This window comes from Ranitomeya imitator, chromosome 2, assembly GCF_032444005.1.
Source record: "Ranitomeya imitator isolate aRanImi1 chromosome 2, aRanImi1.pri, whole genome shotgun sequence".
Classification (NCBI taxonomy): Eukaryota; Metazoa; Chordata; class Amphibia; order Anura; family Dendrobatidae; genus Ranitomeya; species Ranitomeya imitator.
Window position 1 is genome coordinate 784,675,486 of NC_091283.1, and position 23,667 is coordinate 784,699,152.

Here is a 23,667-nt window from a genome sequence, read left to right on the forward strand (position 1 = left end):
ACACAAATATCGGAATTAAAATAAACCCTTTCTCTCCATGGACAACCTGTTCAGGAGAGGGGAAGAGTGTGGGCGGTGCGTGGGCGGAGACTGTGCGTGTCTCTGTGTTCGGACGGTGTCTGTGCGGGCCTCTCGGGGGTCTGTGCGGGCCTGCTGGGGCCTGTATGGGCCTCTCGGGGGTCTGTGCGGGCCTGCCAGGACCTGTACGGGCCTCTCGGGGGTCTGTGCGGGCCTGCCGGGGTTCTGTACGGGCCTCTCGGGGGTCTGTGCCGGCCTGCCGGGGCCTGTAAGGGCCTCTTGGGGGTCTGTGCGGGCCGTTTTTTTTTTTTTTTTTTTAACATTCAACACATTAGCCGAATGATGGGACTACTACTGTCCCATCATTGGCTAATGTGTCAATCACTGTCATTGTAGCAAGCAGAGCCCGATGGGCCTTGTAGTCCCATTGGATGATGCCTGCACATAGACACAAAGACCCCCGGCAGGCCCACACAGACTTCGGAGAGGCCCGTACAGACCCCCCAGCAGGCCGCACAGACCCCCGGCAGGCCCGCATAGACCCCTGAGAAGCCCGTACAGACCTCCGGCAGGCCCGCACAGACACGCAGTCTCCACCACGCACCTCCCACCACCGACATCATTTCAGCAGCCAATCACAGCCATGCCATTAGTTAACATGGCGAACATGCCTAACAGGATGTGCCCACACTTCTTAGGATCCTCATTGGCTGAATAGAATAAAACTGGCTCATTGCATTCGGGGAACTTCCGATTCTGGTATTCGATATTGTAAAATTATCGGAACTCAGTATCGGAACTCCGATACAGCGAATATCGGCCAATACCCGATATTTGCAGTATCGGAATGCTCAACACTAGTTGTGTCCAAACTTCTACGTGGTAGGATCCCACTATGCAGAGTGAGATATTGCGTATTATCACAAGATCTCATTCTGTGCGCTAACCCAACACTGCTGCATACTTTGCTAAGCGATTACTGAGTGGTAGCGGCTCTAATAATGTCACCGTAAACCCTTAGTAAAGTATGCAGCCTTGTTGGATTAGTGCAAAGACTGAGAGAGCGCGATACAATGTGAGATCTCACTCTATCACAGTGAAGAATGCTGCGGGGGGTTGTGGGATCCCAGGCTAGGATCCCACAACCTGGAAGCTCAGATCCCACTTATGCTAGAAATACAGGGGAGTCTTTTAGGGGAGAATTTGGGACCCTTCTGGTCAATTTTCTAATGAGTGTTATTTAGCTTAGTATGTTAAAGAAGCACTCCCATTATTATTCTTATTCAATAAACATTTGTAATTGTTAGTGTAGTGCAGCATAAGTGTTCCAACATTCTCACCCATCTCCATCTTCTCTGGATTCCAGCACCACTCCGGTCATCTTCTCAGTCAAGCATCAGACTCTTCAGATCACACTGAGCTCTATGTATGGCCGGAAGTCACTCTAACCTTATATACCTTATATAGAGCCTTGTTCTGGTGCTCCATAGGCTTACATAGGAATAGTGATGAACCCAGTGTGATCCAGCAAGTTGGAAGAACCATCATGTGAAGTGGACCAGAGTAGTATTGCAAACTCGGGAAAGATGGCGATCAGTGAGTATATTAGAAGGAACCTGTCACCACAAATAACACTGTTAACCTGCAGAATAACCGCATATCTGCAGGTTAACAGCGTTATTTCTGGTGACAGGTTCCCTTTAACACACACTACTCTAACGGCAATTTTGTTAGGCCTTTATTTTGTGAGGACATTAAAGATCACCTTGTTTCAGGTAACTTTTCAAGTATGAGCTGATGTGTGTACATAACGAATAACATATTAATGCATTTCTGACAATATATGATCTTTGTATCCTGCATTTTTCACCTTTCGATTCTGCTGGTTATTTCTGTGATTTTCAGTTATCTCTGAACTAGTGGGTGGTGACTATCGGATATAATATTTCCTATATTCAGCACAGAGTAGAGATAGGTATTCTTGCTCTCCTTTCTCTACAGCACACAGACAAAATCCACAACGGGCAGAGTAGACATTGTACAGCAGTACTGAGCTGTGTGTCTGTGAATCCAGTACTGAAGTGAAATACATTTGCTGAAGGCTGCAACTTGATCTGCTTCTGTCTATTTAGTCTGTCACTGTCCTGAGTGCTCCTTCCTCTTCATCCCTCCTCACTCCTACACTTTCAAAAGACTTAAATATGTTTTATAGCAAAAAACTCGACACTCAGACTTAACTTAATCAGATAGAGTGATTTAATGGTGTCCACGGTAAATAACAGAAGAAACATTTCGGTCATATAGCTGGACCTTCATCAGTCACAATATTGTAATCGTGAACGGAAGCTAGTGGACCCGAAAGATTATGGGTTTTCATTAAGGTCATAGATATAGGTGGAAGTGCGGTGGATACCGGGTCCTTCACTGACCAGGACAAGCAGGCTCTATACCACAGAAGGCAATACCGCCAGACTTATCCCCCTGAGACACTGGCTGTGTCCACCTATATCTATGACCTTAATGAAAACCCATAATCTTTCGGGTCCACTAGCTTCCGTTCACGATCAAATATTGTGACTGATAAAGGTCCGGCTATAGGACCGAAACGTTTCTTCTGTTATTTACCGTGGACACCATTAAATCACTTTATCTGATTAAGTTAAGTCTGAGTGCCGAGTTTTTTGCTATTATTCATGGTATTGGAACCTACTCTGGCACCTCTCTAATGGCTGTACACGCGTTTATTCTTATATTTAAATATGTTTTATAACCTAAATCATCACTGTGCTGTCAGTCCCCCTTGCTTTTAATAAGATGGATTTGAGTTGTTTTTTTCAGAGTGGATGATTAGTGTGGATTGTGGGAGGGGGGGAGAAGTGGCTAATACATGCAGAAAGAAGCAGATTTCTGATAAGATATATTACAAAGTTTCTTGTATTCATTAGTATTGTTGATTTATGCAAAGTTTGTTGAATTTAAGAGAGTAACCGACTTTTTAATTCTTATCTCATAAATAAATTACAAATGTGAAAATAAGCAACTTTTTAATATATCCAATCAGAGAAATCGGCTTCTTTCTCCACCAGGACTGATCATTCATTCTCAAAAAGTTACGATTCGCAGGTAAAAGCTATAGCTCGTCCCTTCTCCTTCCCACCTACATAGAATTTTTTCAGTAGCAATGGCCATCTCCTTTTTCAGTTATGTAAAAATCTGAATTCACTTGAGTACAGATTTTACCCGGGAATTGACAATTTCGAAAATGAATGATCAGCCCTATTGGAGAAAGAAGCAGATTTCCTTGATAAGATATATTACAAAGTTTCTTATTTTTATGTGTACTGTATAGATATAGGTGGAATTTACGGCTGCTAACTGAGTGATGTCTGGCCTGCTAGTGAGGGGTGAGTTTATGTAACTGTCGTTATAGATGTGCAAACGTGGGATGATGTTTGGGACAATCTTCCTTGTTGGAAGCCAGAATTTCCCAGCAGCCGGTCGGCAGTGTTAGGCTGTCGGCCATCGTATAGTCAAACCTGCCTTGTAGCAGCTCATTTGTTATGTGGAAGACATAAACACCATGGTGAAATCCAGTGGACACTTCTAGAGATCAGAGCCCCCAGTGTAGATTGCGGACCCCTGGCTGCGGTGCTGTAGACGAGGCCCCAATATTTAATATACCGACTCTTGTTTGTTTTCTTGGTACCGTAGATCCAGCCAGTTTTACTGTCTGTCGCTTCCTTCCCTTAGACACCTGATGGTACTGTATAATCCATTGTATTGTTGATGCCCTGGGCAAGAACAGTGCTTACATATTGCTATTGTGTCATGAAAGTTATGATAACACATAAAGGTTGTTTATAATTGACTCACGAAAGATACTGTCGAGATCAACGCTATGATTGGGACAAGTAGAGGCAGGACAAGGGTGGAGTACGGATGGTGGTATGCTTCTAAATTATGTGGGTTATCTTGGCACAACACAAGCGAATAATAGAAAACATGGGTAAGTGAACCATAGCAAAGAAAATCAGGTGAACATTTCATCTTTGTGACCGCGGGGAAAACAAATATCAGATAATTCCTTAATGATGAGAACAAAAGGTGTGTATGGCTGTCATCTGGATTCCATTAGGGAATATACATACAGATTTATTTTTTATAGGTGGGTAGGACCAGTTTGTAGCTCACGTGAAGGGATTTTGTCAAGACAAGCCTTCTAGACTTTTGATAGCTTTATTTTTGAAGCGTCTCAACTTTTTCTCATGATGTTTATGAGCAGTGAATTTTCCTTATTACTTGATTTTCCTGATGTTTAGATTGAGTTGTCTGGTCCTCATGGTCTTCCGGCTGCAGGATGCACTTCACAGAAACTGCTTGATCCCTATATACGGTAATATCCCATTCACTGTGAACGTTCTGTGCCTGACGGCATCTATTATTGATCAGTCTGTTGATATAAGGATCTCTGACTGTGAAATTGGAAACCAAAGACAGAATAATTGTATGAGAAGAATTACTTAGAGTGCAGTGGGGAGAGCAGAAGAAACAGTTGGGTCTACCTAAAAAAAGAAGGATTGGAAAAACAATGAAGTAGTAGTCCTAAGAAAACGGCAATCAATGGATTTTACTGTCACACCATTTATCATAGAGTCATAATTAAAGAATTCCTTAACTTTATAGCAATATTGGTAGGGTTCCTTATCTTAAGACGACACAAAGTTCTGTGAAGCTTCTCAACAGGATGCCATTTCCAATCATGTGATGATATATTAGAGTGAGGAACCACACATTTTGGATGTAATTTTGACACTTTATTTGCAGCATGTTTATACAGAGACTAGATGGTGGCCCGATTCTAACGTATGGGTATTCTAGAATATGTAGGTAGTATATAGCACAGGCTACGTACTATATTGCACAGTGACGTAGTATATAACACAACCGACGTAGTATATAACAGAGCTACGTAGTATGTAACACAGCCTCGTAGTATATAACATAGCCACGTAGTGAATTGCACAGCTATGTACTGTATTGCACAGGTACGTAGTTTATTGTTCAGCCACGTAGTATATAGCAGAGCCACGTAGTATATTGTAGAGCCACGTAGTATATTGCACAGGCACGTAGTATATTGCACAGCCCACGTAGTATATAACAGTCACGTAGTGTATTGCACAGCTACGTAGTGTATAACAGAGCCCACGCAGTATGTAACACAGCCCACGTAGTATATAGCAATGTGGGCACTATATGCATGGTTAAAAAAGACTTAAAGTAAAAAATAAACATATACTCACCTTCCGAAGGCCCCTTGAAGTCCTGGCGCCTGTGTGCGGTGAACGCGGCAGCTTCCGGTCCCAGGGTTGGTATGAGCGCAGGACCTGTGATGACATCGCGGTCACATGACCGTAACGTCATGGCAGGTCCTTCTCGCATAGCATCCTTGGCACCGGAAGCTGCCGCTTGCACTGCCGAGGACAGCGCGCGACCTCGGAGGGTGAGAATAACCTTTTTTTTAAATTATTATTTGTAACATTAGATCTTTTTACTATTGATGCTGCATGCGCAGCATCAATAGTAAAAAGTTGGTCACACAGGGTTAATAGCTGCATTAATGGAGTGCGTTACACCGCGGCATAACGTGGTCCGTTAACGCTGCCATTAACCCTGTGTGAGGGCTGACTGGAGGGGAGTATGGAGCGGGCACTGACTGCGGGGAGGAAGGAGCAGCCATTTTGCCGCCGGACTTGCCGCGACCAATCAGCGACTTGGATTTCCATGACAGACAGAGGCCGCGACCAATGAATATCCGTGACAGACAGACAGACGGAAGTGACCCTTAGACAATTATATAGTAGATATGTTACGTAGTTACATAGGTTGAACAAAGACCTAGGTTCATCAGGTTCAACCATTTGGTTAGTGGGGAAAAAATATGAAAAAGCATCCATATGTTTTAACACAATTTTTATTCGAGAATAAGTGGTATGGTAGATATACCCTGTTGTGTTAGTTTGTATAGTATTTTATTTATTTTATTTTTTTTTTAGAAACAGCAACACTGTCAGTAAGCATTGTCTAGTATTGCAGATCATTCTTTTTCTAGTCAACGGGGCTGAGCTACTGTGCCGCATACGGTCCATGAGTAGAGGTGTTTTGGGGAAAAACCAGACTATCTCTCTCAACTCAGCCCTGCATTCATATGTTTTCATTGGGGAGAGTGGAAAAAGTTGCAGTTAGGCACCTTTGGAGGTGGTATATCTACCAGCACATCAAAACGATTGGGTGTCTGAATGTAAACTGACCTATGTTCTCTGCTCTGACATCATTTGTGAAAGAAGAGTCAGAATGTCCCCATACACATTCGATGCTCGGCCAGTCTTATGGAAATCGGCAGGTTTAGCTGACTTAGGTTTGTAAGGCCCTTTACTCTGGACAACCCTTTTAACTACTTTGTGTTAGATTGTTCTAAGGAAATCCTTAGTCCTTCTGGACGGTGAATATCCCATTTATGCAAACTCAAATGAGAAAAGAATAGCCAGCCTGGATCTTCTCAGAGTATTCCTTGTAATTTAACTCCATAAATGTCTGGAAGCATCATCTTGTTTACCATTGTTTTATGTTGATGGCCCCCATTGCATATTAGATAAAAGTAAATGACCAAATCTGCCGCTTTCAGTTGGATAAGCTGGAGAACTGATGTGTATCTGGATCTATCTATTCTTTCTCAACAGTTAAAGGGAATCTGTCAGTTGGATCAATCCTCGTAAGTCGTCTGTATGTGCATGTAGGTCATAGAAAGTTGAATAAAATAATACCTCAATATCTTCAATCTGATGTCTTATTCCAGAGAAATTCACATTTCAGTAATATGTAAATGAGGTGTTAAGATTAGTGATGAGCGAGTATACTCTTTGCCCGGGTTTTCCCGAGCACGCTCGGGTGACCTCCGAGTATTTGTCAGTGTTCAGAGATTTAGTTTTCATCGCATCAGCTGAATGATTTACAGCTATTAGCCAGGCTAAGTACATGCGTGGGGTTCCTGGTTGCCATGGAATCCCCACATGTAATCAAGCTGGCTAATAGCTGTAAATCATTCAGCTGCCGCGATGAAAACGTACCGTATATACCCGAGTATAAGCCGACCCCCCTAATTTTGCCACAAAAAACTGTGAAAACTTATTGACTCGAGTAGAAGTATAGGGTAGGAAATGCAGCAGCTACTGGTAAATTTCAAAAATAAAAATAGATGCTCCATACCGTTCATTATTGCCCCATAGATGCTCCATATACAACTGTGCTATATACAATGCTCTGCACCGTTCATTATTGCCCCATAGATGCTCCACATAAAGCTGTGCCATATAGAATGCTCTATACCGTTGATTATGGCCCCATAGATGCTCCATAGAAAGCTGTGCCATATATATATTGCTCTGCACCGTTGATTATGACCCCATAGATGCTCCTTATAAAGCTGTGCCCCATATATATATATATATGCTCTGCACCTTTCATTATGGCCCCATAGATTCTCCTTATAAAGCTGTGCCATATATATATTGCTCTGCACTGTTGATTATGGCCCCATAGATGCTCCATAGAAAGCTGTGCCATATATATTGCTCTGCACCTTTCATTATGGCCCCATAGATTCTCCTTATAAAGCTGTGCCATATATATTGCTCTGCACCGTTGATTATGGCCCCATAGATGCTCCTTATAAAGCTGTGCCCCATATATATATATATATATGCTCTGCACCGTTGATTATGGCCCCATAGATGCTCCTTATAAAGCTGTGCCATATATATTGCTCTGCACCGTTGATTATGGCCCCATAGATTCTCCTTATAAAGCTGTGCCATATATATATTGCTCTGCACTGTTCATTATGGCCCCATAGATTCTCCTTATAAAGCTGTGCCATATATACAGTGGGGCAAAAAAGTATTTAGTCAGTCAGCAATAGTGCAAGTTCCACCACTTAAAAATATGAGAGGCGTCTGTAATTTACATCATAGGTAGACCTCAACTATGGGAGACAAACTGAGAAAAAAAAATCCAGAAAATCACATTGTCTGTTTTTTTATCATTTTATTTGCATATTATGGTGGAAAATAAGTATTTGGTCAGAAACAAACAATCAAGATTTCTGGCTCTCACAGACCTGTAACTTCTTCTTTAAGAGTCTCCTCTTTCCTCCACTCATTACCTGTAGTAATGGCACCTGTTTAAACTTGTTATCAGTATAAAAAGACACCTGTGCACACCCTCAAACAGTCTGACTCCAAACTCCACTATGGTGAAGACCAAAGAGCTGTCAAAGGACACCAGAAACAAAATTGTAGCCCTGCACCAGGCTGGGAAGACTGAATCTGCAATAGTCAACCAGCTTGGAGTGAAGAAATCAACAGTGGGAGCAATAATTAGAAAATGGAAGACATACAAGACCACTGATAATCTCCCTCGATCTGGGGCTCCACGCAAAATCCCACCCCGTGGGGTCAGAATGATCACAAGAACGGTGAGCAAAAATCCCAGAACCATGCGGGGGGACCTAGTGAATGAACTGCAGAGAGCTGGGACCAATGTAACAAGGCCTACCATAAGTAACACACTACGCCACCATGGACTCAGATCCTGCAGTGCCAGACGTGTCCCACTGCTTAAGCCTGTACATGTCCGGGCCCGTCTGAAGTTTGCTAGAGAGCATTTGGATGATCCAGAGGAGTTTTGGGAGAATGTCCTATGGTCTGATGAAACCAAACTGGAACTGTTTGGTAGAAACACAACTTGTCGTGTTTGGAGGAAAAAGAATACTGAGTTGCATCCATCAAACACCATACCTACTGTAAAGCATGGTGGTGGAAACATCATGCTTTGGGGCTGTTTCTCTGCAAAGGGGCCAGGACGACTGATCGGGGTACATGAAAGAATGAATGGGGCCATGTATCGTGAGATTTTGAGTGCAAACCTCCTTCCATCAGCAAGGGTATTGAAGATGAAACGTGGCTGGGTCTTTCAACATGATAATGATCCAAAGCACACCACCAGGGCAACGAAGGAGTGGCTTCGTAAGAATCATTTCAAGGTCCTGGAGTGGCCTAGCCAGTCTCCAGATCTCAACCCTATAGAAAACCTTTGGAGGGAGTTGAAAGTCCGTGTTGCCAAGCGAAAAGCCAAAAACATCACTGCTCTAGAGGAGATCTGCATGGAGGAATGGGCCAACATACCAACAACAGTGTGTGGCAACCTTGTGAAGACTTACAGAAAACGTTTGACCTCTGTCATTGCCAACAAAGGATATATTACAAAGTATTGAGATGAAATTTTGTTTCTGACCAAATACTTATTTTCCACCATAATATGCAAATAAAATGTTAAAAAAACAGACAATGTGATTTTCTGGATTTTTTTTCTCAGTTTGTCTCCCATAGTTGAGGTCTACCTATGATGTAAATTACAGACGCCTCTCATCTTTTTAAGTGGTGGAACTTGCACTATTGCTGACTGACTAAATACTTTTTTGCCCCACTGTATATTGCTCTGACCCGTTGATTATGGCCCCATAGATGCTCCTTATAAAGCTGTGCCCCATGTATTTATTGCTCTGCACCGTTGATTATGGCCCCATAGATTCTCCTTATAAAGCTGTGCCATATATATTGCTCTGCACCTTTGATTATGGCCCCATAGATGCTGCTTATCACGCTGTGCGGTGCCATATAGATTGCTCTGCACCGTTGATTATGGCCACATAGATGCTCCTTATAAAGCTGTGCCATATATGCTCTGCACCGTTGATTATGGCCCCATAGATGCTCCTTATAAAGCTGTGCCCCATATATATTGCTCTGCACCGTTGATTATGGCCCCATAGATGCTCCTTATAAAGCTGTGCCCCATATATATATATATATGCTCTGCACCTTTGATTATGACCCCATAGATTCTCCTTATAAAGCTGTGCTATATATATATTGCTCTGCACCGTTGATTATGGCCCCATAGATGCTCCTTATAAAGCTGTGCCCTATGTATTTATTGCTCTGCACCGTTGATTATGGCCCCATAGATGCTCCTTATAAAGATGTGCCATATATATTGCTCTGCACCTTTGATTATGGCCCCATAGATGCTCCTTATCAAGCTGTGCCATATAGATTGCTCTGCACCGTTGATTATGGCCCCATAGATGCTCCTTATCAAGCTGTGCCATATATATTGCTCTGCACCGTTGATTATGGCCCCATAGATGCTCCATATATAATGCTGCTGCTGCTGCAATAAAAAAAAAAAATCACATACTCACCTCTCTTCTCAGGACGCCGGCGCTTTCAATAATTACCTGCTCCTCGTGCGGCTCCGTCTCCAGCACTGACGCTCAGCAGAGGGCGCGCACTGACTACGTCACAGCGCCCTCTAACCTGAGCGTCACTGCTAGAGGATGCTGCAGACGGAGCCGCATCGGAGCGAGGAGCAGGTAAATATCGCGCAGCGCTGCGCTCCCCGTATACTTACCTGCTCCCAGCGCGGTCCCTGCAGTCCCTGGCTTCTCCGGCGCTGCAGCTTCTTCCTGTAATTGAGCGGTCACAGTTACCGATCATTTTCAGCAATGAATATGCGGCTCCTCCCCTATGGAGGCGGAGCCGCCTATTCATTTTTGTAATGAATAGTGCCATGTGACCGCTCAGTACAGGGAGAATCTGCAGCGCCGGGGAAGCCAGGGACTGCAGGGACCGCGCCGCAGCAGGTAAGTATAACTACACAGCCCCCGCTCCCCCTCACCTGCCGACCCCCGGGTATATGACTCGAGTATAAGCCGAGAGGGGGACTTTCAGCCCCCAAAAATGGGCTGAAAATCTCGGCTTATAGTCGAGTATATACGGCAATCCCCGAACACTAACAAATACTCGGAGGTCACCCGAGCGTGCTAGAGAAAACCCGAGCAACGAGTATATTCGCTCATCACTAGTTAAGATCTATGGGCCGACATAGATCACCCTGAGAATCTGCCTCCAGAGATTAAATGAAAGGGGCGTTACCAGTTGTTCAGGAGAGCAGACTGTCAGTCATTACGTGTCTCACACTGGTAATTTCTCCTGTGAGTTAAAATAATCTCTGGAGGCAGATTCTCAGTGAGATCTATGTCCGGCCCATAGATCTTACCAACTCATTTACATATTCAAAGAAATGTGGATTTCTCTGGAGTAAGATATCAGATTGCAGATATCAAAATATCATTTTATTCAGCTTCCTATTGATCCGACTGACAGATTATTACCTTTAATAGGTAATGATTGGCCAGTTTTAGCAGTGGCTTTCTGTGCTCTCCTCATTGAAAATAGATAAACGCTTGGTCATGTGTATAAGGGGTCGGGAGAGATACAAATATCTCATATTTTTAACCAGCTTTAGCAAAACCCAATTTTAGCAGTAGGAAGCCAGATATATTATAAAATAAGCAATGTTATTAGAGTTTTACACAAAAAACATCCAAAAAGTATGTTTGCAGTAAATCTGGAAATTATTATACCAGCACAGTCAATGATTTTGTACATTAATGAAGTTCATAGCAGGATACAGTTTAATGTTAACATTCATCAAACCAATTATTCCCATATGACAAGTAGAAACATAATTGTCACATTTCATCTTCTTACCTCCCTTTCCCAGATTCTTAGCACTGTCCTGTTCAGGCATGTAGATACATATTAGACATGCAGTCTGCCTTATAAATGAAAAGTTGTACAAGTCAATAGTACAAGCAAATATAAGAAAACTTTGGAATATACCGGTATATAGAAATGTCTTTATTTTTCCACTTATCGGTACTTCTTCTCCTCTGCGCTGACTTGTATACTCATCATTCATTCTGAAAAAGCAGCTCCATCTTGATCAAAGCAAGATGCCATTCCGATTCCTCTACACATACATATCAGCTTATTCTGAAAAGTTTCTCGAAATGACCGGAATGATTTAGGTAAAGAGTATCTAGATAAGTTGGTACCGTATCAAATATCTATCAAATTGAATCAAATATGTATCAAATATGTATCAAATTGGAACAAAAAATTTAGTATAGGGGACATGTATCAAGGGGACTATTAAGCAATTCATTTTTTATTTAGAGGCACTACGGTCTGACTTATAGAGGAAAGGCCAAAATTCCCCAAAAAAAATCTCCTCCATGATATTCATACTGTAGGTTATATGGAAAGAACTATCCGCACAGCAAGCGTTAATTATGGAAAAAAAAACAAACATGGATTTAAGGTTGATAACCAAGTCCGTTAAAATTATAGTTTAGTAAGGTAATATCATATGAAGCTCAAGTCTGATTGTTGGGGGATAAGGGCTCAGCTATAAACTTGATCCAGAAAATCAGTTTGTTTTCATTTCTTTAAATCTTCTATTTAATACAAGCTCATGAACACAAACTTCATAACATGATAGTGATAATCCTGTATTTAATTTGTATTTTTTTGCTAATTTACTATAGAAATATTTGGATGGGTCATTTAGTACATATACTGGTATTCTTGAAAAAAGAGATTCCAGCTCACCATTCAGTTGATTCAATCCGCATCAAAGCCCGTGATAAATGCCAGTGCCTGGCGCGCAATGAATGTAGGAAAGGGAGAAGTGATCCAGCTTCCGGGCTAAATTATGTATAAAAAAAATATTTGCATTATTTATTTGTAAAAAATTAAAAAGTGACAACAAAGTGCACACCAGCAATCTAAATGTGTGAAGTGGATTTGGGATTCTCATAACAGTGACCAGACAAGTTTCAATAACTTCATGTGCTCTTAAAGGAATTTTCCGGTCAAAACCAATATGAATAGACCCAGGACCGGCAGGTATGTATGAGTTATACATACCCCCGGCCAGTGGCTGTGGCCACGCTTGCATGGGGCGAGGCAGGACCCTCAAGGCGGATGCGCCCTCTGGCCGTCCACGTCACTAGACAAAGCGTGGCCTAACTCAATACAAGTGTATGGAGCAAGGCCATGCCCACTGGCCAGGAGAATATTCAGCTCTGGCAAAAATTAAGAGACCACCACATCGAAACCCTGTCATGGGCAGCCCAATCTCCAGACCTGAACCCCATTGAAAACCTCTGGAATGTAATCAAGAGGATGATGGATAGTCACAAGCCATCAAAGAAGAACTGCTTACATTTTTGCGCCAGGAGCAGTATGAAATACTGGTGGAAAGCATGCCAAGACGCATGAAAGCTGTGATTAAAAATCATGGTTATTCCACAAAATATTGATTTCTGAACTCTTCCCGAGTTAAAACATTAGTATTGTTGTTTCTAAATGATTATGAACTTGTTTTCTTTGCATTATTTGAGGTCTGAAAGCACTAGATTTTTTTTAAATTCCTTTAAACTTGGTTTCAAACCAAGTTTAAGAGATCATGAAGCGCACGAAACACGTCTGGTCACTGTTATGACATTCCCAAGTCCCCACTCACACCTTTAGATTGTCGGTGTGTATTTTGATGTCAAAAATACAAAAAGTAAAATTATGCATACTTTGGACGGAGGCTGGATCGTTTCGCCCTTTACTGGTATTCTTGTACTCTTTATATTTCAATGGTTAATAAGATAAATAGATAAGTAACAAATAATACATCTTAGGTATTAAATCCTGATTGTATGCTTCATTGATTCCTATTCTTTCAGTTGATTCTTGTGGCGCTTGCAGTAAGCGCATTAATCCTAGGGATCATTTACTATTTTTTGGGGAGTTTGACTGATCAGACGCCATAACAGTATTCTATTCTATCAGGATAGGAGATTGCATTCATCAGTACGTTGTAGTGTCTCATCTAATTCATATTATATGCTCATCTGTACTTCTATCTGCTTCCTGTTGTGTGCAGAAAAGATCTATATGATTTGTATGACCCTTATTTTTTATTACCCCAATTACCAGCCATATTAAATGCTAAGTATCTCTTCTGTAGTAAAATGAAGATTATAGCCATTTAAACTTTCAAGATTCATTAAATTATACCTATTCCTCTTTATTTCCCCAGAGGAAATTGCGTCTGAATGACGCATTGGATAAAGAAATTACATTGATCTTTATCTTTTATTATTTCGTCTGTCTATTAAATTGCTATATTCTTTCTGAATTTTCAGTGTTAAAGCCAACAAAATGGATCTGTAGCCATGGGCATAGGTATTATAGAGAAAACCCGTGCAGCCGCTATTGAATTGTGAAGATGTGGAGGAGTACAACTGGGCCCACTTACCAAAATTTGCAAACAGTATCGATCTATACAGAGGTCACTTCTGCATATACCACAACACAGGAGTCTCATCCTGAAGTCTTAAGGTACCGTCACATTTAGCTACGCTGCAGCGATCTAGACAACGAGCCGATCGCTGCAGCGTCGCTGTGTCACCGCTGTGTGGTCGCTGGAGAGTTGTCACACAGACAGCTCTCCAGCGACCAACGATCCCGAAGTCCCCGGGTAACCAGGGTAAACATTGGGTTACTAAGCGCAGGGCCGCGCTTAGTAACCCGATGTTTACCCTGGTTACCATTGTAAATGTAAAAAAAACCAAACACTACATATTTACATTCTGGTGTCTGGTCACGTCCCCCGCCTTGAGCTTCCCGTACTGACTGAGCGCCGGCCGTAAAGCACAGCAGTGACGTCACCGCTGTGCTCTTGCTTTATGGCCGGCCGGCGCTCAGTCAGTGCGGGAAGCTGAAGGCGAGGGACATGACCAGTCACCGGAATATAAGTATGTATTGTTTTTTTACATTTACAACGGCAACCAGGGTAAACATCGGGTTACTAAGCGTTGCCCTGCGCTTAGTAACCCGATGTTTACCCTGGTTACCAGTGAAGATATCTCTGAATCGGCGTCACACATGCCGATTCAGCGATGTCAGCTGGAGATCCAGCGACAAAATAAAGTTCTGGACTTTCCCCAGCGACCAACGATCTCCCAGCAGGGGCCTGATCGTTGGTCGCTGTCACGCATAACGATTTCGTTAACGATATCTCTATACATAAGGATAGTCTACATGCATTTATTTAAATTTAGCACTTTATTCCCGTGATCTCTTAAAGGGAACCTGCCACCAAAAAGTAGCATTTGCACCATTTGTAGCCGACTTAAATGAGCACAGCCTCAAGGAGAAAATTAAGTTGCATTCTCTCTCTAGGCAGTCAGCGCAGGTCAGTTTAGTGAGCAGCAAATGTAACTGTTCCCGGCACCACCCCAGTGACTGCACGCAATCGGTTACAGGGAGAATAAAACTTCAATTTCTCCTTGCACCCAGATTTCCAATAAGCCGGGTAAACAAGGCTTAAATGCTGTTTAGCTGCAGGTTACCCCTATAACGGCAGTTACATAGCATTTCTTGTTTTGAAAGGTTCCCTTTGGAAGAAATAGCGTTAACAGTGATATGTACAAAGATAGAGCAGTACCAGGTACGGACTGGGGCTAAAATTTAGCCCTGGCATTTGAAGTCACACAGGCCCATGCTGTCCCCATCCCCAAGTACCAGTTTGGGATATATCAGGAATATTACCCTGGATGAGGAAAGGAAGATTTACTACAAGACCAATATGTCTAATGATACCCGTGGCCTGCTGGGGTAAGTGACGGAGTCACAACTCTTAACAGTATAGATGTCTTGAGAACACAGGATTCTGTTAACAATGTAGCAGACAAGGTAGCCCACAACCAGACAGACCCTTCTGGCATTTGCCAGAATTGCCAGGTGGCCAATCCGGCCCTGAGCAGCACTATCATTAGATCTTCTCTGAGGCTAGACTCAAGAGCCCCAACCTGTAAAGAATAATCCAAGAGATAAATAAGATGTGAGTTTATTAACCCAGTGTTATAAGACAATGTTTCAGCTCCTCTATGGAGCCATTTTTCAAGGCTGGAAGCTTTGCCTTTTAATAATGTGCGCTTGTATGGCTATCTTCACATGTCCAGTAATCTTCCGTTAGAACGAATCCAGTAGCAATCCGTTGGCAAAAAAGTTGTCCAGACACAACTTTTTTTTTGTCCATTTAAAAAAAAAAACTGATTTTTACACTTGAAAATTCACAGGTCCAGTTGTATATGTTAAGTATTTGTTTTTCCACCTCCATGAAGTAAAAATACGGATCAGTTTTAAATGGGAGAACAACGGATGGCTGATTAACGGATCCGTTTTCCATAGACGTAAATGTTAAAAAAACGGATCCAGTTGAAATCAGTTTTTTAAAAACAGACATAAAAGTTGTGTCTGCACCACTTTTTTGCCCACCGATTGCTGCGGGATCCATTCTAACGAATGATTACTAGAAATGGGAACTTAGCCTAAGCTGTTTGCTATACAGTTTGCGAGCTCACCCCCTGAAGCTGTCTGGGTTGCTGGATACAGGCAAAGCTGCCTTTACTTGCAACATCGGTGAGCGGGCAGTTTGGGCCGTCATCTCATTCCTGCTGCCCCCCTGAACTGTCAATCCTCAGAAGAGCTCCTAAGGATAAGAACTTAAGAACAGCGCCCCATAATAAGCCCAACACTATAGTGACATCCCGATTCTGATATAAATATATATACACCTCAGGAATAACAATAGCAGTACCATTTCCCTGCCAGTCTTTGCTGCTGCAGTGATTTGTCACCACTATGCTAAACATGGTGGTTAGTTACTTACTGTAGCGGTGATATGTATGAGTTGGATTTCTTTTGGGGCGAAACGCGTCTACTTTTAGGTCTTTTTTTGTTTTTTTCGGTTTTCCTTGTCTCATAACCTCCCTGTAAATGGTTGTAGTTTACTGTGTATGGTTGTCTTAGCCATAAAGGCACATTATCAAAACAAAATGCCACAAGATCAAAAACTATTGCCACTGTTCAGAAATCAGTGTTGAGTTGAGAATGTTTTTTGTGTGTGTTTTCAACAATTTAATAGAATCATAGAATGTTAGAGTTGAAAGGGACCTCCAGGGTCGTCGTGTCCAACCCCCTGATCACTGCTGGATTCACTAAACCATCTCAGACAGATATCTGTCCAGCCTCTGTTTGAAGACTTCCATTGAAGAACTCACCACGTCTCGTGGCAGCCTGTTCCACTCATTGATCATATTGCTAGACCCCCCATTTTAGATAGATAACAAATTTGGGTTAGCACTGGAGATTAGCGGACTGATTCGCAAGACCCTGGTCCTGTGTCTCTTACCTGCCAGCATCCCTGGCACCTCTTCTGATTAGAATTCCCAAATGATGACATCGGGAAGGAACTACAAATTAAAAGAAGGGATTCCGGTATGTAGGAGGTAGTTTGCAGGACTCCTGCCGGTGGCCATGGCCTACTGACGTGGCTGGTGGACCAGCGTCCTATGAATTAATTTGCTCATCTTTAGCCAACACCACTCAGTGTATCCATATGTGCTGAACATTATGTAGAAATTACGACACTTCTTCTTACACAATATGGCAAACAAGCAGGGAAATCACTGTAAAGGCAGTGCTGAAGATTAGCTGGTAACATAAAGCGAGGGTTTTTAAGAGTTGTGGCGTGATCAGCTCTGATACAGGTCACAGCAAGTCTGTGTCGTAACCAACCAAGTCTTCTGACTGCTGCGTGCTCACCGACAACTGACTCTTGGGTGTAGTGATGACTGGTGACTGCAGAGGAAACATCTCCATCTCAGCCGGACTGTGGATTCCCAGAGCGCAGAACGTGAGTGACCCTTCTTTATACTGCACCTCTTTATAACTAGTCCATCACAAATCTACATTTTTATATCTATTCCTCAGCATGGCGTATGTCTATGTGCAGCTGAGCTTTCCTTTTCCCTTTATATAAATTATACCCAGCAAACACCCCAGCCTAGTGTTCATCTCCAGCTGTTGGGAAACTAATACCCCCAGCATACCCATATAAAAGCCGCAATCTTTGCTTATATCATAGTACGGCATTTATTGGTATTAGTTATGTTTTATAACATATTATAGTATATAGTGTTTCGTTAATGAACTAAGGCTGGGTTCACATTGCGTTCTCCGCATCCGTTAAAAGGACTACGTTACACCGCGGCATAACGCGGTGTAACGTAGTCCGTTAATGCTGCCATTGAAAGCAATAACGGACGCATCGCTAGCGCACGCCCACAATGGGCGTGCGCTAGCAATGTGCCGTCATTGAGTGACGGATCCTGAGACGCGGGCTACAGAGTTTCCGGGTCCGTCACCGCTAGCGCAGATAGAGCTAGCAGATGCTCTATCTGCGCTAGCGCGCTGCAAAACTAGCATTTGCGTTAACAGCAGCCCATTAATGTATGTGTTGAACGGGCTGCTGTTAACGCAATGTGAACCCGGCCTAAGACATTTAAAAAAGAAATTCTAACATTTAAAATTTTTAAATTATAAAATAAATATTTTATTTTTGCATGGGCTAGAGGGGATTTACTTATAGAAATATATTAGACTAATCAATGTACTCAAAAATGCACAAGAAATATGCAGTTCCATGCATATTGTTTTGTAATATTATTTCTCCACGAGCTGCCACACCAATTATAAATTAAATATTATTTCACATTTTTAGATTTAATAGAAAATATAGGAAGCTGTCCCACAGTATGGGTTATGTTTCATCGTTGGAGGTCCCATCACTAGGACCCACACCAATGATCTCCCAATTATGTCTACATTTGGAATTGAGCAAAGGTTGTGCATGCACATTTCATGGTCACTCATTGTCTATGGGACAAGGAAACAGCATGCATGTGCCCCATTTAAATAGGGGACACTGGACCACCGTGCTCATGACTGTCCCAGTGAACAAAATTGAAGTCAGTGCCAAGAGAAGGGGGGGAACGCTGCAGAGGAGTGATGACAGGCAGAATGCACAGGCGTAGAAATTCCGGATGCGCCTTTGATGTCAAAGACACACTCCTAGGGGAGGAGTAATCTAGTATAATGAGGAGAGGAGGCAGTCTAATCTTCCAGGCAGCGTACGCCCCATAGCCTGGAAGAGCTAATTAACCTAAAGTGCTAAAAGATGATTTTTACAGAATAAGGCATCATCCAGGAGGCATACAGGTATGACTAGTTTCAGCAGTCTACCACCTCTATGCCCATATTATTAGCTCAAAACGCTCAAAGGAGGTGACAGATGCCCTTTAATACTTAAGATTTTCTGTTTTTGTTCCACTAGGGATACTATGCAGCAGGAAACTTAATAACATAGTAAAAAAAATTCTAGCCAAGGTTCTAGATTGTATGGAAGAAAAATCATTGAATACTCTGTATTTCGTTTTTAAGTGTAAATGAGGTCATATTTAAGCAAAATGGGCCCTAGAAATGAAGATGGATTCCTGAAATATATCTCAAGTAACACTGAACATAAGATTTCTTATTTGGCTCTAACAGACCATTATTGTTTTTGTCCTGTCCATAAAATTGACATATATCCCAAAAGATCTCTGCATCATATCCATGTAATATATATCGTAAAGCTGAGCTAGTGGGAGAAGACGAGCTGCCATGATATCACCCATAAACAGTATACTGGAATGGAAACAGTAGCAACATAGAACAGCAATATAACAGTACTGAGCTGTGTGGCTGTAAATCCAGCATTAGAGTGATTTTAAATAGTTGCACATCTATCTTCCACAGGGGGAAAACTGATGGTAAATACAGAATACAAGTTATAGAACGGCCAGTAATAGTGGTATTCATCTTGTACACACACAAAGTTATAACCATGCTCTGGATCATGTTCTTATATAGCACGTGTACATTAATTTGAACGTAAAGGTGAAAGAATGTGAAGGCTTCTTGATTTTAAATTTATGTTTGTCTAACCCCAAAATTTAGGTTAAAGGCAAACTGTCACCAGTTTTTGAGTCTCTCATCAAATGCCACCACCTAATCTGCTCCTGTACTGATTTACAAAAATGTGCACATTGTCCCTTGACTCCCCCTGTACACCCCCAAAAATAGCATTCAAATTGCTCGATGCTGTATTTAAATGATCTGCTGCGTCTGTGCCTCCTCTGCTCCTGATCCCTGTCCTCCGGCTCCGATTTATGTGGATGACATGTCCCGTGTTATTCACATAGTGCAACGTAATCTTGCGCTTGCGCAGCAGCCTCACCTGCCCGCGCAGGCACATTTCGTCTTCCCTACTGTGGGCAGAGCAAAGGACTTCACTGTGCTCTGATAGACGTCATACCGGCTACGGGGCCTCCAGTGACAATGTGCATGCTCGTGGCCCGTCCTACTGCTGCGCAGGCATAACATTACATTGCGCTATGTGGATGATGCAGAACATGTCATCCACGTCAATCGGAGCTTTAGGGCAGCGATTAGGAGCGCAGAGGATGCACAGACGCCCATCGCACTGGACCATCCTCGTTTATATACAGTGTGGGAGTACGCATGGTCACAGATATGCCTCACAGTGAGTATTTTCCATGTTCGGGGGTAGAGGAGTGTTGGGAGCCACCGTAGAGATGGGTAATGACTGTGACCATGTCATCATGTAGGTAATGAGCAGATGAAGTAAAGAAGTGGCCATGTACGAGTGCGGCCATAATCATTGCAGTTTATGGGAGGAAGGAAACCCTGGAGTGTGTCAGCATCTCACAAACTACAATGGAGAAGGCCGAGTCTTTGGTGTTTTCCTTTCTGGGTTGTTAATGAAAGAGAAGAGGACGTGTACTCTGCTGATAGCTGGGAATGCTAAAAATGAAATCATTATCTACTAGATATTTATTTTGTGATATTTATAATTTTTATAATTTTATTTATTATGTTTTATTGCGGCCCATGGTCTGACCCTGTGGCCCTCAGACTAAAACTGCTTGTGGCTCCCTGATGTAGGCCCTATGACAGTGATTGTAAACTCAGTAAATATCGTTAATACTAATACTACTTACATTCACTAGTATTTTCTATAGGCTAGTATGATTTTATCCTGTAATTAAGTGTGTATGAGTAGGATAAATGCTGCTGCACACATCAAACGCTCTATAAAGGCAGAAATTACCCCCAATTACACAGCTGCGCTGGGATACTGCTGCGCTCTGTGATTTTGACTACAAGCCTGAATAACTTGTATTTATGACATCTTTACAGTCATCAGACAATGCAAAGCCACCTGTAAGATTGTATTTCCTAGGATGGGGGTGACAAAGAGCCAGTACTCCATCATAACGCTCTTTAAAGGAAATCTATCACCAGGTCTTTGCTATCTCATCTGAAATCAAAATGATATAGGAGCAGAGACCCTGATTCCAGCAATGTATCACTTACAGGACTGTTTGCTTAAGCTTGATAAAATCACAGTTTTCTCTGCTGCAGATCTAGCGTTTCTCCGAATTCTGAGCTGTGTACACACCACTGATTGACAGCTTACTGTGCATAGGCAGAAAGCTGCCAATCAGTGGTGAATTATACAGAGCTCATGAAATTTCAGGATTATATGGCAGTAGGTTTAAAAAAAAATATAATGGTAATTTTCTGCTGTTAAAATTGTGATTTTATAAAAGCTACAGCAAACAGCCCAGTAAGAGATAAACCGCTGGAATCAGGGTCTCTGCCGCTAAATTATACTTCTCTCTGATTAGGTGGCACAAAATGTTAACAGTTTCCCTTTTAAAGCTTAGTGAAGCTTTTAAAGTTATGTACACCTTAGCACATATTTTGTATTATTCATTTTCTTCTTAAATACAAAATTTTAAAATAGAGCTGCTTTCGAAATAATCTTCATTGAATAAAAACAAATCTAGCATTTTGCTGCTGCAGAGTAAGTCTTTTATCAAGTTGAGTTATCTGCAAAAAAGATACAAACCCATCAGAGCGCCTTCTCCTGACTGTCCTCTCTACTCGCCCACCCTCCTCTCAGTGTTAGAGATAGCAGCAGGGGAGGGGGTTGTACCGAGAACCGCTGTGGAGAGGGGAGACAGTATCTCCGAAGGCACAGAAAAAAGGCTGTTGACAAGGAGGAAATCACACTGAGGGGGAATTACAGCACTGGAGCTGTGCTGATACATGAAGGTTAGGGAAGACAGCAGCATTCTGAATACACACAGAACTCACATCCAGCATGTATTACAGGGAGAGACACTCCCACAAGAGAAAAATCTGAACCCTGGATTTAGTTGCCACTAGCATGTAAAAATAATCATGTGAAAGTGTCCATAGCTAAAGTAATTCACACCTATAAAATAAAATGGAGCGTTCTCTGACGGCAGACACAGCTGTGCTCTTGCTCTAATGCACCATTATAGTATTACGAGGTGTTTGATGACTCAGGTGATTAATAGTAAAGCAACAATAAGTGTTTGTATTGTTATTACACACATACAGGGTGGTTATATAAGAGCCACCTCCTTATACAGGTTTCCTGCCTCCAGTCTCCGGCATTGGCGGTCGGCCCACACCCAGCCCCATAGTAATGACATAACCAGTGTGTGCCAGGATGCACGTTTCACAGTCAAGTAAAAGCCTTCCTTCTTATTCCTGAGAGCCAAGAACAACAGACGGATAGCCAAAGATCATATATTTATTAATACAAACCGACAACACAGCCCTCCCGGCTCTACACGACGGCTGCCGAGCGTGGCCTCTAATGTATTACATCTATTGTGTAACCTATGGGAAAATCATCATTATTAGCTTAGAAAGGAGGAGATATGACAACATCATGTCCATTATATTACATATATCGGCTGTCACTGACGTCTGCTTGTTGTGCAGGTGAGTGATGGCAAAATAATGGCAGGAGGAAGCGATCACGTAACCTGAGGTTGTAAATCTGAACTTCAAGGATACGAATAGAAAATAAACTGAACATATAACTACACATATATATATCTTCTTATCATCTTAATATATACTTACCTTGTAATGTCTTCACATACTGTTCCGTCCAGATGTGTCCGGATCCCAGAATTCCAAGTTCACCGACTGCCATATTGGGACACCCAAGTGATGGGTGTCTCAATATGGAAGCTGCTGATAGTATCAGCCTCTTGCACCACACACACACACTGTATACACCGTACGCACCACACACACACACTGTATACACCGTACGCACCACACACACACACTGTATACGCCATGTGCACCACACAAACAAACGCACACTGTATATGCCGTACGCACCACACACACACACATACCACATCTCCTTGGCAGGGGAGGAAACAAAAGACAATGCTGACATTACAGCAGGGGATCACAGAGGATTCATTTTTGTCAGGTAAAATATTTCACTGACTTTTTTTAAACAGTATTTTACCTCACAAAATGTATCCTCAGTGATCTCCTGCTGTAATGTCAGTATTGTCTTTTGCTTCCTCCCCTGCCCAGGAGCTGTGGTATGTTCTGTACATGGTCAGACAGAGACAATTTTTCAAATGAAGGGGTGAGAGAGACAGAGCACAGGGGGAGACAGCTAAAACGGGACAGCACATGAGGGGAGAACACAACACAGGAAGGAGAGAGACAGCAGACAAGGGGGATAGCACATGGGGTAGACAGGTCAAAGAAGAGAGCAAAGATGGGAGACGTCAGCACATGGGGAAAGAGAGAGTGGATAGGTGGGTGAGCACATGGGGGAAGAGATTCTCAACGCTGCAAAGCCTGCTCC

The 23,667-nt window shown here is 42.4% G+C and overlaps 1 protein-coding gene across 2 annotated transcripts in view; it reads left to right on the forward strand.

Moving 5' to 3' along the window:
* The window catches only part of PHYHIPL (phytanoyl-CoA 2-hydroxylase interacting protein like), a 165,208-nt gene that overhangs the window by 68,423 nt on the left and 73,118 nt on the right, over positions 1 to 23,667 (forward strand). Inside the window, exon 1 of one of the 2 annotated variants that reach the window (XM_069753565.1) lies at positions 17,590 to 17,739. The exons of the other annotated variant lie outside the window; for it this stretch is intronic. The gene's annotated coding sequence lies outside the window, so the exon portion shown is untranslated. Of the gene's footprint in view, positions 1 to 17,589; positions 17,740 to 23,667 lie in introns of those variants that run through there. 2 annotated transcript variants of the gene reach the window in all.